The 17826-nt window shown below is 49.8% G+C and overlaps 1 long non-coding RNA gene across 2 annotated transcripts in view; it reads right to left on the minus strand.

Annotated features, from left to right (window-relative positions):
• The window catches only part of LOC144488798 (uncharacterized), a 36200-nt gene extending 19624 nt beyond the window's left edge, over positions 1 to 16576 (minus strand). For both annotated transcript variants that reach the window (XR_013496656.1, XR_013496655.1), the window contains exons 1-12: positions 16444 to 16576; positions 14292 to 14352; positions 13117 to 13177; positions 11940 to 12000; positions 10815 to 10875; positions 9424 to 9484; positions 7826 to 7886; positions 5562 to 5622; positions 4384 to 4444; positions 3063 to 3123; positions 1954 to 2014; positions 1122 to 1182 (exon numbers count right to left, since the gene is read on the minus strand). This is a non-coding gene — a long non-coding RNA (uncharacterized LOC144488798). The remainder of the gene's footprint in view (positions 1 to 1121; positions 1183 to 1953; positions 2015 to 3062; positions 3124 to 4383; positions 4445 to 5561; positions 5623 to 7825; positions 7887 to 9423; positions 9485 to 10814; positions 10876 to 11939; positions 12001 to 13116; positions 13178 to 14291; positions 14353 to 16443) is intronic.
• Positions 16577 to 17826: the final 1250 nt, after the last annotated feature.

Below are 17826 nucleotides of genomic sequence, written 5' to 3' on the forward strand. Positions count from 1 at the left end.
GGGGTTAGATACAGAGTAAAGCTCCCTCTACACTGTCCCCATCAAACACTCCCAAGGAAAGGTACAGCACGGGGTTAGATACAGAGTAAAGCTCCCTTCACACTGTCCAAATCAAACACTCCCAGGACAGGTACAGCACGGGGTTAGATACAGAGTAAAGCTCCCTCTACACTGTCCCCATCAAACACTCCCAGGACAGGTACAGCACGGGGTTAGATACAGAGTAAAGCTCCCTCTACACTGTCCCCATCAAACACTCCCAAGGAAAGGTACAGCACGGGGTTAGATACAGAGTAAAGCACCCTTCACACTGTCCAAATCAAACACTCCCAGGACAGGTACAGCACAGGGTTAGATACAGAGTAAAGCTCCCTGTACACTGTCCCCATCAAACACTCCCAGGACAGGTACAGCACGGGGTTAGATACAGAGTAAAGCTCCCTCTCCACTGTCCCCCATCAATCACCCGCAGGACAGGGACAGCACAGGGTTAGATACAGAGTAAAGCACCCTTTACACTGTCCCCATCAAACACTCCCAAGGAAAGGTACAGCACGGGGTTAGATACAGAGTCAAGCTCCCTCGACACTGTCCCCCATCAAACACTCCCAGGACAGGTACAGCACGGGGTTAGGCACAGAGTAAAGCTCCCTCTACACTGTCCCCCATAAAGCACTCGCAGGACAGGCACAGCACAGGGTTAGATACAGAGTAAAGCTCCCTCTACACTGTCCCCATCAAACACTCCCAGGACAGGTACAGCACGGGGTTAGATACAGAATAAAGCACCCTCTACACTGTCCCCATCAAACACTCCCAGGACAGGTACAGCACGGGGTTAGATATAGAGTAAAGCTCCCTCTACACTGTCCCCATCAAACACTCCCAGGACAGGTACAGCACGGGGTTAGATACAAAGATCTCCATATTCGGTTTAGAAAGTCAGAACGTGTCCCAGGTACATTCGGCACAGCTGTGTCACGGGTCAGACACTGACTGCTTCCTTGACTGGGTTCTCTTCCTCTCAGCCAGCACATGGCGGTACAAACTACTCATGGGACAAGAGTAGGTACCGTGGCTGTGGGCTCAGCGACAGACCCACCACATGGTCAGAATCGTACCTGTGACATTGCAATCGTGTCAGCGTGTGTGTTGATTCACACATCTGTTCCAGATTCCAACCTGTAATAAACCACACAGAAAATTACCAGATAAAGAGGAAAAGTCGCCCCCCTTTCACAATCCCTAACGTACATTACTATGGTGAGCAGAGGGGAGGATAGAGTCACAGAGATTTACAGCATGGACACAGGCCCTTCGGCCCAACGTGTCCATGACGCCCTTTTTTTCAAACCCCGAAGCTAGTCCCTTGGTCCCTCATTTCGCCCATATCCTTCGAGACCAATTTTACCCATGTAACTGCCTAATGCTTTTTAAAAGACTAACTTGTACCTGCCTCGAGCAGCTTGTGCCAGACACTCACCACCCTGTGAGAGAAAAAAGTGCCCCTCTGGACACTTCTGTATCTCCCCCCCTCACCTGAAACCTATGCCCTCTAGTTTCAGACTTCCCGACCTTTGGGAAAAATATATTGACTATCTTGTCGATAGAGTAAAGCACTCTCTACACTGTCCCCCATCAAACACTCCCAGGACAGGTACAGCATGGGGTTAGATACAGAGTAAAGCTCCCTCTACACTGTCCCCATCAAACACTCCCAGGACAGGTACAGCATGGGGTTAGATACAAAGATCTCCATATTAGGTTCAGAAAGTCAGAACGTGTCCCAGGTACATTCGGCACAGCTGTGTCACGGGTCAGACACTGACTGCTTCCTTGACTGGGTTCTCTTCCTCTCAGCCAGCACATGGCGGTACAAACTACTCATGGGACAAGAGTAGGTACCGTGGCTGTGGGCTCAGCGACAGACCCGCCACATGGTCAGAATCGTACCTGTGACATTGCAATCGTGTCAGCGTGTGTGTTGATTCACACATCTGTTCCAGATTCCAACCTGTAATAAACCACACAGAAAATTACCAGATAAAGAGGAAAAGTCGCCCCATTCACAATCCCTAACGTACATTACTATGGTGAGCAGAGGGGAGGATAGAGTCACAGAGATTTACAGCATGGAAACAGGCCCTTCGGCCCAACTTGTCCATGCCACCTCTTTTTTTCAAAGCCCGAAGCTCGTCCCTATCGCCTGCATTTGGCCTATATCCCTCCAAACCCATGTAACTGCCTGAATGCTTTTTAAAAGACAAAATTGTACCCGCCTCTACTGCTGCCTCTGGCTGCTTGTTCCAGACACTCGCCACCCTGAGAGAGAAAAAAGTGCCCCTCTGGACACTTGTGTATCTCTCCCCCCCTCACGTTAAACCGATGCCCTCTAGTTTTAGACTCCCTGACCTTTGGGAAAAGATCTGGACTATCTTTTAGATGGAGTAAAGCACTCTCTACACTGTCATCAAACATTCCAAGAACAGGTACAGTAGTGTCAGATACAGAGTAAAGCTCCCTCTACACTGTCCCCCATCAAACACTCCCAGGACAGGTACAGCACGGGGTTAGATACAGAGTAAAGCTCCCTCTACACTGTCCCCCATCAAACACTCCCAGGACAGGTGCAGCACGGGGTTAGATACAGAGTAAAGCTCCCTCTACACTGTCCCCATCAAACACTCCCAGGACAGGTACAGCACGGGGTTAGATACAGAGTAAAGCTCCCTCTACACTGTCCCCCATCAAACACTCCCAGGACAGGTGCAGCACGGGGTTAGATACAGAGTAAAGCTCCCTCTACACTGTCCCCATCAAACACTCCCAGGACAGGTACAGCATGGGGTTAGATACAAAGATCTCCATATTAGGTTTAGAAAGTCAGAACGTGTCCCAGGTACATTCGGCACAGCTGTGTCACGGGTCAGACACTGACTGCTTCCTTGACTGGGTTCTCTTCCTCTCAGCCACCACATGGCGGTACAAACTACTCATGGGACAAGAGTAGGTACCGTGGCTGTGGGCTCAGCGACAGACCCACCACATGGTCAGAATCGTACCTGTGACATTGCAATCGTGTCAGCGTGTGTGTTGATTCACACATCTGTTCCAGATTCCAACCTGTAATAAACCACACAGAAAATTACCAGATAAAGAGGAAAAGTCGCCCCTTTCACAATCCCTAACGTACATTACGATGGTGAGCAGAGGGGAGGATAGAGTCACAGAGATTTACAGCATGGAAATCGGCCCTTCGGCCCAACGTGTCCATGCCACCCTTTTTTTCAAACCCCTAAGCTAGTCCCTTGGTCCCTCATTTCGCCCACATCCCTCTGTACCCATCGTACCCATCTAACTGTCTAAAACCCCTTTTTAAAAGATAAAATGGTCCCACCTCTACGACTACCTCTGGCAGCTTGTTCCAGACACTCACCACCCTGTGAGAGAAAAAAGTGCCCATCTGGACACTTCTGTATCTCCCCCCCTCACCTTAAACCTATGCCCTCTAGTTTTAGACTCCCCGACCTTTGGGAAAAGTTATTGACTATCTTTTAGATCGAGTAAAGCACTCTCTACACTGTCATCAAACATTCCAGGAACAGGTAGTTGTGTCAGATACAGAGTAAAGCTCCCGCCACACTGTCCCCATCAAGCACTCCCAGAACAGGTACAGCACGGAGTTAGATACACAGTAAAGCTCCCGCCACACTGTCCCCCATCAAACACTCGCAGGACAGGTACAGCACGGGGTTAGATACAGAGTAAAGCTCCCTCGACACTGTCCCCATCAAACACTCCCAGGATAGGTACAGCACGGGGTTAGATACAGAGTAAAGCTCCCTCTCCACTGTCCCCCATCAAACACTCCCAGGACAGGTACAGCATGGGGTTAGATACAGAGTAAAGCTCCCTCTACACTGTCCCCATCAAACACTCCCAGGACAGGTACAGCACGGGGTTAGATACAGAGTAAAGCTCCCTCTCCACTGTCCCCCATCAAACACTCCCAGGACAGGTACAGCATGGGGTTAGATACAGAGTAAAGCTCCCTCTACACTGTCCCCATCAAACACTCCCAGGACAGGTACAGCACGGGGTTAGATACAGAGTAAAGCTCCCTCTACACTGTCCCCATCAAACACTCCCAGGACAGGTACAGCACGGGGTTAGATACAAAGATCTCCATATTAGGTCTAGAAAGTCAGAACTTGTCCCAGTTCCATTCGGCACAGCTGTGTCACGGGTCAGACACTGACTGCTTCCTTGACTGGGTTCTCTTCCTCTCAGCCAGCACATGGCGGTACAAACTACTCATGGGACAAGAGTAGGTACCGTGGCTGTGGGCTCAGCGACAGACCCACCACATGGTCAGAATCGTACCTGTGACATTGCAATCGTGTCAGCGTGTGTGTTGATTCACACATCTGTTCCAGATTCCAACCTGTAATAAACCACACAGAAAATTACCAGATAAAGAGGAAAAGTCGCCCCATTCACAATCCCTAACGTACATTACTATGGTGAGCAGAGGGGAGGATAGAGTCACAGAGATTTACAGCATGGAAACAGGCCCTTCGGCCCAACTTGTCCATGCCACCTCTTTTTTTCAAAGCCCGAAGCTCGTCCCTATCGCCTGCATTTGGCCTATATCCCTCCAAACCCATGTAACTGCCTGAATGCTTTTTAAAAGACAAAATTGTACCCGCCTCTACTGCTGCCTCTGGCTGCTTGTTCCAGACACTCGCCACCCTGAGAGAGAAAAAAGTGCCCCTCTGGACACTTGTGTATCTCTCCCCCCCTCACGTTAAACCGATGCCCTCTAGTTTTAGACTCCCTGACCTTTGGGAAAAGATCTGGACTATCTTTTAGATGGAGTAAAGCACTCTCTACACTGTCATCAAACATTCCAAGAACAGGTACAGTAGTGTCAGATACAGAGTAAAGCTCCCTCTACACTGTCCCCCATCAAACACTCCCAGGACAGGTACAGCACGGGGTTAGATACAGAGTAAAGCTCCCTCTACACTGTCCCCCATCAAACACTCCCAGGACAGGTGCAGCACGGGGTTAGATACAGAGTAAAGCTCCCTCTACACTGTCCCCATCAAACACTCCCAGGACAGGTACAGCACGGGGTTAGATACAGAGTAAAGCTCCCTCTACACTGTCCCCCATCAAACACTCCCAGGACAGGTGCAGCACGGGGTTAGATACAGAGTAAAGCTCCCTCTACACTGTCCCCATCAAACACTCCCAGGACAGGTACAGCACGGGGTTAGATACAGAGTAAAGCTCCCTCTACACTGTCCCCATCAAACACTCCCAGGACAGGTACAGCATGGGGTTAGATACAAAGATCTCCATATTAGGTTTAGAAAGTCAGAACGTGTCCCAGGTACATTCGGCACAGCTGTGTCACGGGTCAGACACTGACTGCTTCCTTGACTGGGTTCTCTTCCTCTCAGCCAGCACATGGCGGTACAAACTACTCATGGGACAAGAGTAGGTACCGTGGCTGTGGGCTCAGCGACAGACCCACCACATGGTCAGAATCGTACCTGTGACATTGCAATCGTGTCAGCGTGTGTGTTGATTCACACATCTGTTCCAGATTCCAACCTGTAATAAACCACACAGAAAATTACCAGATAAAGAGGAAAAGTCGCCCCTTTCACAATCCCTAACGTACATTACGATGGTGAGCAGAGGGGAGGATGCAGTGTGTGACATCAAACAGAGGCAGAATGAACACATTTGCCTTTTCCTTAGACGCTGACATAAATACTTTCATTGTCAGGTTTCTGTGGAGTTGAAGAAAACAGAGAGGGATCAGGTTGAATTGAACAGGGGAAGGTGACAGGAGACAGGTTGTCTGGGAGGGCCAAGGGATAAAGGGTTAAGAGTATTAGATTTACTCCATTTGTAATCATCAGTAAATAACGTGACAAGAATTCAGGCAGGTTACGTACAAGGGTCAGAGCCAAAAGGGTTTTCAGATGTAGGAGACATTTGTTTCTCAGGGTAAGTACAGAGTAACGATCCCACTACACTGTCCCCCATCAAACACTCCCAGGACAGGTACAGCACAGGGTTAGATACAGAGTAAAGCTCCCTCTACACTGTCCCCCATCAAACACTCCCAGGACAGGGACAGCACAGGGTTAGATACAGAGTAAAGCTCCCTCTACACTGTCCAAATCAAACACTCCCAGGACAGGGACAGCACAGGGTTAGATACAGAGTAAAGCTCCCTTTACACTGTCCCCATCAAACACTCCCAAGGAAAGGTACAGCACGGGGTTAGATACAGAGTCAAGCTCCCTCGACACTGTCCCCCATCAAACACTCCCAGGACAGGTACAGCACAGGGTTAGATACAGAGTAAAGCTCCCTCTACACTGTCCCCATCAAACACTCCCAGGACAGGTACAGCACGGGGTTAGATACAGAGTAAAGCTCCCTCTCCACTGTCCCCCATCAAACACCCGCAGGACAGGGACAGCACAGGGTTAGATACAGAGTAAAGCTCCCTTTACACTGTCCCCATCAAACACACCCAGGACAGGTACAGCACGGGGTTAGATACAGAGTAAAGCTCCCTCAACACTGTCCCCATCAAACACTCCCAGGACAGGTACAGCATGGGGATAGATACAGAGTAAAGCTCCCTCTACACTGTCCCCATCAAACACTCCCAAGGAAAGGTACAGCACGGGGTTAGATACAGAGTAAAGCACCCTTCACACTGTCCAAATCAAACACTCCCAGGACAGGTACAGCACGGGGTTAGATACAGAGTAAAGCTCCCTCTACACTGTCCCCATCAAACACTCCCAGGACAGGTACAGCACGGGGTTAGATACAGAGTAAAGCTCCCTCTACACTGTCCCCATCAAACACTCTCAGGACAGGTACAGCACGGGATTAGGTACAGAGTAAAGCTCCCTCTACACTGTCCCCCATCAAACACTCCCAGGACAGGTGCAGCACGTGGTTAGATACAGAGTAAAGCTCCCTCGACACTGTCCCCCATCAAACACTCCCAGGACAGGTACAGCATGGGGATAGATACAGAGTAAAGCTCCCTCTACACTGTCCCCATCAAACACACCCAGGACAGGTGCAGCACGTGGTTAGATACAGAGTAAAGCTCCCTCGACACTGTCCCAAATCAAACACTCCCAGGACAGGTACAGCACGGGGTTAGATACAGAGTAAAGCACCCTTCACACTGTCCAAATCAAACACTCCCAGGACAGGTACAGCACAGGGTTAGATACAGAGTAAAGCTCCCTCTACACTGTCCCCCATCAAACACTCCCAGGACGGGTAAAGCACGGGGTCAGAAACGGAGTAAAGCTCCCTCTACATTATCCCCCATCAAAGGCTCCTGGAACGGGGTTTGATACAGAGTCAAGCCCCCTCGACACTGACACATCAAACACGCCCAGGATAGGTACAGCACGGGGTTAGATACAGAGTAAAGCTCCCTCTCCACTGTCCCCCATCAAACACCCGCGGGACAGGTACAGTACGGGGTTAGATACAGAGTAAAGCACCCTTCACACTGTCCAAATCAAACACTCTCAGGACAGGTACAGCACGGGGTTAGATACAAAGATCTCCATATTAGGTTCAGAAAGTCAGAACGTGTCCCAGGTACATTCGGCACAGCTGTGTCACGGGTCAGACACTGACTGCTTCCTTGACTGGGTTCTCTTCCTCTCAGCCAGCACATGGCGGTACAAACTACTCATGGGACAAGAGTAGGTACCGTGGCTGTGGGCTCAGCGACAGACCCACCACATGGTCAGAATCGTACCTGTGACATTGCAATCGTGTCAGCGTGTGTGTTGATTCACACATCTGTTCCAGATTCCAACCTGTAATAAACCACACAGAAAATTACCAGATAAAGAGGAAAAGTCGCCCCTTTCACAATCCCTAACGTACATTACTATGGTGAGCAGAGGGGAGGATAGAGTCAGAGATTTACAGCATGGACACAGGCCCTTCGGCCCAACTTGTCCATGCCGCCCTTATTTTCAAACCCCGAAGCGAGTCCCAATTGCCCACATTTGGCCCATATCCCTCTATACCCATCGTACCCATGTAACTGTCTAAAACCCCTTTTTAAAAGATAAAATGGTCCCCGCCTCTACTACTGCCTCGGGCAGCTTGTTCCAGACACTCACCACCCTCTGTGCGAATAAATTGCCCCTCTGGACACTTTTGTATCTCTCTCCTCTCACCATAGACCGATGCCCTCTAGTTTTAGACTCCCCGACCTTTGGGAAAAGATATTGACTATCTTTTAGTTACAGAGTAAAGCTCCCTCTACACCGTCCCACATCAAACACTCCCAGGGCAGGTACAGCACCGGGTTAGATACAGAGTCAAGCTCCCTCTACACTGTCCCCATCAAACACTCTCAGGACAGGTACAGCACGGGATTAGGTACAGAGTAAAGCTCCCTCTACACTGTCCCCCATCAAACACTCCCAGGACAGGTGCAGCACGTGGTTAGATACAGAGTAAAGCTCCCTCGACACTGTCCCCCATCAAACACTCCCAGGACAGGTACAGCTTGGGGATAGATACAGAGTAAAGCTCCCTCTACACTGTCCCCATCAAACACACCCAGGACAGGTGCAGCACGTGGTTAGATACAGAGTAAAGCTCCCTCGACACTGTCCCAAATCAAACACTCCCAGGACAGGTACAGCACGGGGTTAGATACAGAGTAAAGCACCCTTCACACTGTCCAAATCAAACACTCCCAGGACAGGTACAGCACAGGGTTAGATACAGAGTAAAGCTCCCTCTACACTGTCCCCCATCAAACACTCCCAGGACGGGTAAAGCACGGGGTCAGAAACGGAGTAAAGCTCCCTCTACATTATCCCCCATCAAAGGCTCCTGGAACGGGGTTTGATACAGAGTCAAGCCCCCTCGACACTGACACATCAAACACGCCCAGGATAGGTACAGCACGGGGTTAGATACAGAGTAAAGCTCCCTCTCCACTGTCCCCCATCAAACACCCGCGGGACAGGGACAGCACAGGGTTAGATACAGAGTAAAGCTCCCTTTACACTGTCCCCATCAAACACTCCCAGGACAGGTACAGTACGGGGTTATATACAGAGTAAAGCACCCTTCACACTGTCCAAATCAAACACTCTCAGGACAGGTACAGCACGGGGTTAGATACAAAGATCTCCATATTCGGTTTAGAAAGTCAGAACGTGTCCCAGGTACATTCGGCACAGCTGTGTCACGGGTCAGACACTGACTGCTTCCTTGACTGGGTTCTCTTCCTCTCAGCCACCACATGGCGGTACAAACTACTCATGGGACAAGAGTAGGTACCGTGGCTGTGGGCTCAGCGACAGACCCACCACATGGTCAGAATCGTACCTGTGACATTGCAATCGTGTCAGCGTGTGTGTTGATTCACACATCTGTTCCAGATTCCAACCTGTAATAAACCACACAGAAAATTACCAGATAAAGAGGAAAAGTCGCCCCATTCACAATCCCTAACGTACATTACTATGGTGAGCAGAGGGGAGGATAGAGTCACAGAGATTTACAGCATGGAAATCGGCCCTTCGGCCCAACGTGTCCATGCCACCCTTTTTTTCAAACCCCTAAGCTAGTCCCAATTGCCCGCATTTCGCCCACATCCCTCTGTACCCATCGTACCCATCTAACTGTCTAAAACCCCTTTTTAAAAGATAAAATGGTCCCACCTCTACGACTACCTCTGGCAGCTTGTTCCAGACACTCACCACCCTGTGAGAGAAAAAAGTGCCCATCTGGACACTTCTGTATCTCCCCCCCTCACCTTAAACCTATGCCCTCTAGTTTTAGACTCCCCGACCTTTGGGAAAAGTTATTGACTATCTTTTAGATCGAGTAAAGCACTCTCTACACTGTCATCAAACATTCCAGGAACAGGTAGTTGTGTCAGATACAGAGTAAAGCTCCCGCCACACTGTCCCCATCAAGCACTCCCAGAACAGGTACAGCACGGAGTTAGATACACAGTAAAGCTCCCGCCACACTGTCCCCCATCAAACACTCGCAGGACAGGTACAGCACGGGGTTAGATACAGAGTAAAGCTCCCTCGACACTGTCCCCATCAAACACTCCCAGGATAGGTACAGCACGGGGTTAGATACAGAGTAAAGCTCCCTCTCCACTGTCCCCCATCAAACACTCCCAGGACAGGTACAGCATGGGGTTAGATACAGAGTAAAGCTCCCTCTACACTGTCCCCATCAAACACTCCCAGGACAGGTACAGCACGGGGTTAGATACAGAGTAAAGCTCCCTCTCCACTGTCCCCCATCAAACACTCCCAGGACAGGTACAGCATGGGGTTAGATACAGAGTAAAGCTCCCTCTACACTGTCCCCATCAAACACTCCCAGGACAGGTACAGCACGGGGTTAGATACAGAGTAAAGCTCCCTCTACACTGTCCCCATCAAACACTCCCAGGACAGGTACAGCATGGGGTTAGATACAGAGTAAAGCTCCCTCTCCACTGTCCCCCATCAAACACTCCCAGGACAGGTACAGCATGGGGTTAGATACAAAGATCTCCATATTAGGTCTAGAAAGTCAGAACTTGTCCCAGTTCCATTCGGCACAGCTGTGTCACGGGTCAGACACTGACTGCTTCCTTGACTGGGTTCTCTTCCTCTCAGCCAGCACATGGCGGTACAAACTACTCATGGGACAAGAGTAGGTACCGTGGCTGTGGGCTCAGCGACAGACCCACCACATGGTCAGAATCGTACCTGTGACATTGCGGTCGTGTCAGCGTGTGTGTTGATTCACACATCTGTTCCAGATTCCAACCTGTAATGAACCACACAGAAAATTACCAGATAAAGAGGAAAAGTTGCCCCTTTCACAATCCCTAACGTACATTACTATGGTGAGCAGAGGGGAGGATAGAGTCAGAGATTTACAGCATGGACACAGGCCCTTCGGCCCAACTTGTCCATGCCGCCCTTTTTTTCAAACCCCGAAGCGAGTCCCAATTGCCCGCATTTGGCCCATATCCCTCTGTACCCATCGTACCCATGTAACTGTCTAAAACCCCTTTTTAAAAGATAAAATGGTCCCCGCCTCTTCTACTGCCTCGGGCAGCTTGTTCCAGACACTCACCACCCTCTGTGCGAATAAATTGCCCCTCTGGACACTTTTGTATCTCTCTCTCCCTCACCATAGACCGATGCCTTCTAGTTTTAGACTCCCCGACCTTTGGGAAAAGATATTGACTATCTTTTAGTTACAGAGTAAAGCTCCAATCTACACCGCCCCCCATCAAACACTCCCAGGGCAGGTACAGCACGGGGTTAGAGACAGAGTAAAGCTCCCTCTACACTGTCCCCCATCAAACACTCCCAGGACAGGTACAGCACGGGGTTAGATACAGAGTAAAGCTCCCTCTACACTGTCCCCATCAAACACTCCCAGGACAGGTACAGCACGGGGTTAGATACAGAGTCAAGCTCCCTCTACACTGTCCCCATCAAACACTCCCAGGACAGGTACAGCACGGGGTTAGATACAGAGTAAAGCTCCCTCTACACTGTCCCCCATCAAACACTCCCAGGACAGGTACAGCACGGGGTTAGATACAGAGTAAAGCTCCCTCTACACTGTCCCCATCAAACACTCCCAGGACAGGTACAGCACGGGATTAGGTACAAAGATCTCCATATTAGGTTTAGAAAGTCAGAACGTGTCCCAGGTACATTCGGCACAGCTGTGTCACGGGTCAGACACTGACTGCTTCCTTGACTGGGTTCTCTTCCTCTCAGCCAGCACATGGCGGTACAAACTACTCATGGGACAAGAGTAGGTACCGTGGCTGTGGGCTCAGCGACAGACCCACCACATGGTCAGAATCGTACCTGTGACATTGCGATCGTGTCAGCGTGTGTGTTGATTCACACATCTGTTCCAGATTCCAACCTGTAATAAACCACACAGAAAATTACCAGATAAAGAGGAAAAGTCGCCCCTTTCACAATCCCTAACGTACATTACTATGGTGAGCAGAGGGGAGGATAGAGTCACAGAGATTTACAGCATGGACACAGGCCCTTCGGCCCAACTTGTCCATGCCACCTCTTTTTTTCAAAGCCCGAAGCTCGTCCCTATTGCCTGCATTTGGCCTATATCCCTCCGTACCCATGTAACTGCCTGAATGCTTTTTAAAAGACAAAATTGTACCCGCCTCTACTGCTGCCTCTGGCTGCTTGTTCCAGACACTCACCACCCTGAGAGAGAAAAAAGTGCCCCTCTGGACACTTCTGTTTCTCTCCCCCCCTCACGTTAAACCTGTGCCCTCTAGTTTTAGACTCCCTGACCTTTGGGAAAAGATCTTGACTATCTTTTAGATGGAGTAAAGCACTCTCTACACTGTCATCAAACATTCCAAGAACAGGTACAGTAGTGTCAGATACAGAGTAAAGCTCCCTCTACACTGTCCCCCATCAAACATCCCAGGAGAGGTACAGCACGGGGTTAGATACAGAGTAAAGCTCCCTCGACACTGTCCCGATCAAACACTCCCAGGACAGGTACAGCACGGGGTTAGATACACAGTAAAGTTCCCTCTACACTGTCCCCCATCAAACACTCCCAGGACAGGTACAGCACAGGGCGAGATTCAGAGAAAAGCTCCCGCTACACTGTCCCCATCAAACACTCCCAGGACAGGTACAGCACAGGGTCAGATACAGAGTAAAGCTCCCTCTGCACTGTCCCCATCAAACACTCCCAGGACAGGTACAGCACGGGGTTAGATACAGAGTAAAGCGCCCTCTACACTGTCCCCCATCAAACACTCCCAGGACAGGTACAGCATGGGGTTAGATACAAAGATCTCCATATTAGGTTTAGAAAGTCAGAACTTGTCCCAGGTACATTCGGCACAGCTGTGTCACGGGTCAGACACTGACTGCTTCCTTGACTGGGTTCTCTTCCTCTCAGCCAGCACATGGCGGTACAAACTACTCATGGGACAAGAGTAGGTACCGTGGCTGTGGGCTCAGCGACAGACCCACCACATGGTCAGAATCGTACCTGTGACATTGCAATCGTGTCAGCGTGTGTGTTGATTCACACATCTGTTCCAGATTCCAACCTGTAATAAACCACACAGAAAATTACCAGATAAAGAGGAAAAGTCGCCCCTTTCACAATCCCTAACGTACATTACTATGGTGAGCAGAGGGGAGGATAGAGTCAGAGATTTACAGCATGGACACAGGCCCTTCGGCCCAACTTGTCCATGCCGCCCTTTTTTTCAAACTCCTAAGCTAGTCCCTATCGCACGCATTTGGCCCATATCCCTCTGTACCCATGTAACTGCCTGAATGCTTTTTAAAAGACAAAATTGTACCCGCCTCTACTACTGCCTCTGGCTGCTTGTTCCAGACACTCACCACCCTGAGAGAGAAAAAAGTGCCCCTCTGGACACTTCTGTATCTCTCCCCCCTCACCTTAAACCTATGCCCTCTAGTTTTAGACTCCCTGACCTTTGATAAAAGATCTTGACTATCTTTTAGATGGAGTAAAGCACTCTCTACACTGTCATCAAACATTCCAAGAACAGGTACAGTACAGTGTCAGATACAGAGTAAAGCTCCCTCTACACTGTCCCCCATCAAACATTCCCAGGACAGGTACAGCACGGGGTTAGATACAGAGTAAAGCTCCCTCTACACTGTCCCCATCAAACACTCCCAGGACACGTACAGCACGGGGTTAGATACAGAGTAAAGCTCCCTCTACACTGTCCCCATCAAACACTCCCAGGACAGGTACAGCACGGGGTTAGATACAGAGTAAAGCTCCCTCTACACTGTCCCCATCAAACACTCCCAGGACAGGTACAGCACGGGGTTAGATACAGAGTAAAGCTCCCTCTACACTGTCCCCATCAAACACTCCCAGGACAGGTACAGCACGGGGTTAGATACAGAGTAAAGCGCCCTCTACACTGTCCCCCATCAAACACTCCCAGGACAGGTACAGCATGGGGTTAGATACAAAGATCTCCATATTAGGTTTAGAAAGTCAGAACTTGTCCCAGGTACATTCGGCACAGCTGTGTCACGGGTCAGACACTGACTGCTTCCTTGACTGGGTTCTCTTCCTCTCAGCCAGCACATGGCGGTACAAACTACTCATGGGACAAGAGTAGGTACCGTGGCTGTGGGCTCAGCGACAGACCCACCACATGGTCAGAATCGTACCTGTGACATTGCAATCGTGTCAGCGTGTGTGTTGATTCACACATCTGTTCCAGATTCCAACCTGTAATAAACCACACAGAAAATGACCAGATAAAGAGGAAAAGTCGCCCCTTTCACAATCCCTAACGTACATTACTATGGTGAGCAGAGGGGAGGATGGAGTCAGAGAGATTTACAGCATGGAAACAGGCCCTTCGGCCCAACTTGTCCATGACGCCCTTTTGTTTTGAAAACCCCTAAGCTAATCCCAATTGCCCGCATTTGGCCCATATCCCTCTATACCCATCGTACCCATGTAACTATCTAAATGCTTTTTAAAAGATAAAATTGTACCCGCCTCTACTACTACCTCTGGCAGCTCGTTCCAGACACTCACCACCCTCTGTGTGAAAAAATTGCCCCTCTGGACACTTTTGTATCTCTCCCCTCTCATCTTAAACCTATGCCCTCTAGTTTAAGACTCCCCTACCTTTGGGAAAAGATGTTGACTTTCTCGCTGATCTGTCCCCCTCATTATTTTATAGACCTCTATAAGATCACCCCTCAGCCTCCTACACTCCAGAGAAAAAAGGTCCCAGTCTCTCCTCGTAACTGAAACCATGAGGAGAGACTGAGTGGACTGGGGCTATGCTCATTGGAACTCATAAGAATGAGGGGAGATCTTATGGAAACAAACAGGATTGTGAAGGGAATAGCTAAGCCTATTACAGATGCACCATAGAAAGCATTCTTTCTGGTTGTATCACAGCTTGGTCTGGGCTCCTGCTCTGCCCAAGACCGCAAGGAACTACAAAAGATCGTGAATGCAGCCCAATCCATCACTCAAACCAGCCTCCCATCCATTGACTCTGTCTACACTTCCCGCTGCCTCGGGGAAAAGCAGCCGGCATAATTAAGGACCCCCACGCACCCCGGACATTCTCTCTTCCACCTTCTTCATCGGGAAAAAGATAAGTCTGAGCTCCCGTACCAACCGACTCAAGAACAGCTTCTTCCCTGCTGCCGTCAGACTTTTGAATGGACCTACCTCGCATTAAGTTGATCTTTCTCTACACCCTAGCTATGACTGTAACACTACATTCTGCACTCTCTCCTTGCCTTCTCTCTGAACGGTATGCTTTGTCCGTATAGCCTTTTTAAAAAACTTTATTGTTGGGACAATTTTAGCATGGCCAATCGACCTAACCCACACATCTTTCGGACTGTGGGAGGAAACCCCACGCAGACACGGGGGCAGAGGTGGGGGGAGAGAATGTGCAGACTCCGCAGACAGTGACACCCCCCCCCCCCCCCCGCAAAGCCGGGAATCGAACCCGGCTCCCTGGAGCTGTGAAGCAGCAGTGCTAACCACTGTGTTACTGCGCTTTTCATGATGTGGAGATGCCGGCGTTGGACTGGGGTAAACACAGTAAGAAGTTTAACAACACCAGGTTAAAGTCCAACAGGTTTATTTGGTAGCAAAAGCCACACAAGCTTTCGGAGCCCCAAGCCCCTTCTTCAGGTGAGTGGGAATTCTGTTCACAAGTATTCGCATTCCAACCATTATTCATGTAAATTCAGTCTGTGTCTTTATATGCCCTGTTTGTGAACAGAATTCCCACTCACCTGAAGAAGGGGCTTAAGGCTCCGAAAGCTTGTGTGACTTTTGCTACAAAATAAACCCAGTTGGACTTTAACCTGGAGGTGTTAAACTTCTTACTGTGTTTATCCCAGTCGAACGCTGGCAACTCCACAACCATTTTAAAAAGGGGCAGCATGGACAAGTTGGGCCGAAGGGTCTCTGTTTCCAAGCTGTAAACCTCTATAATTGGTGATATTGCAGCAAAAAGATCCAGTGGGAAATAGTGATCATAACATCATTATGATCAGAATGCTCCCATTTGGGGGAATAATGGGTCCATTTGTCTGTTAAACTTATCTAAAACAATAATGCTGCCTGCAGATAAATAAATGTTCCAGATCAAGATGCATAAATAGGCGAACAAAATAAGACAGGCACTGGTTAACAGCCCACCTTTAAGGGCTCAGCGGGTCTGGAAGATCAGGATGGATTGAGATGACTCGCCATTCTAGGCTGAGAAGCACATCATTTAGTCAAAGGATTTGGAACGTCACATCATTATTTTTCAACCAAATCTTGGCGAAACCTTACCGAGCGGAGTGGTGGCCGTCGTTACCAACTGCTTGCGGCTGGGTCTGGGGCTCTGGGAAGGAGGATGCCGATGGATTCAGAAGGGAAGCCGAAATGCGCACTCCCACCATCTTGTCGGCGCCCAGAGAGAGAGAGAGAAAGAGGAGGTGGCAAGGGCCTTAAGGCATTGCGCGCGCAGTTTCCGGAGCCAGCCGATCCTTCCCACCAGAGACTTCGGCGGTTTCCGGAGCCAGCCGATCTTTCCCGCCAGAGAGACTTTGGCGGTTTCCGGAGCCAGCCGATCTTTCCCGCCAGAGAGACTTCGGCAACTTCCGGAGGCAGCCGCAACTCCGTGTGAGAACTCCCGCAGTGTCCGGAGCCAGCCGATCTTTCCCGCCATAGAGACTTCGGCAGTTTCCGGAGGCAGCCGATCTCCCCCCGCCCAAGAGACGTCGGGCATTTCCGGCAATAGCCAAGGCCCAAGGGCTGAAAAGGCCATCTTCGTCCGAGAGAATCACCAGATTTCATGTTGGTTTTGAAATTTCTCTGATTAAAAATGTATTAAAAGGTGCTGCCTTTGGCTGAATGTGTTCTGTTGAGAGAGGACCTGTTCAACACAAGAGGAGCAGACCATTCAGCCCATCCAGCATACTCTCCCGTTCAATACCATCAGGACTAATCATGGAATCCCGACAGTACAGAAAGAGGCCACTCGGCCCACCGAACCTGCACTGACAACAATCCCACCCAGGCCCTATCCCCATAACCCCATGTATTTCCCTGCTGATCCCCCTGACACTAAGGGGCAATTTAACATGGCCAATCCACCTAACCCACACATCTTTGGACACTAAGGGGCAATTTAGCATGGCCAATCCACCTAACCTGCACATCTTTGGACACTAAGTGGCAATTTAGCATGGCCAATCCACCTAACCTGCACATCTTTGGACACGAAGGGGCAATTTAGCATGGCCAATCCACCTAACCTGCACATCTTTGGACACTAAGGGGCAATTTAGCATGGCCAATCCACCTGACCTACACATCTTTGGACACTAAGGGGAAATTTAGCACAGCCAATCCACCTAACCTGCACATCTTTGGACACTAAGTGGCAATTTAGCATGGCCAATCCACCTAACCTGCACATCTTTGGGCACTAAGGGGCAATTTAGCATGGCCAATCCACCTACCCCACACATCTTTGGGCACTAAGGGGCAATTTAGCATGGCCAATCCACCTACCCCACACATCTTTGGGCATTAAGGGGCAATTTAGCATGGCCAATCCACCTACCCCACACATCTTTGGGCACGAAGGGGCAATTTAGTATGGCCAATTCACTTCCCCTCCGCATTTTTTTTTCTGAGAGTGGAAACTGGAGCACCCAGAGGAAACCC

Source organism: Mustelus asterias, unplaced genomic scaffold (genome assembly GCF_964213995.1).
Source record: "Mustelus asterias unplaced genomic scaffold, sMusAst1.hap1.1 HAP1_SCAFFOLD_1870, whole genome shotgun sequence".
NCBI lineage: Eukaryota > Metazoa > Chordata > Chondrichthyes > Carcharhiniformes > Triakidae > Mustelus > Mustelus asterias.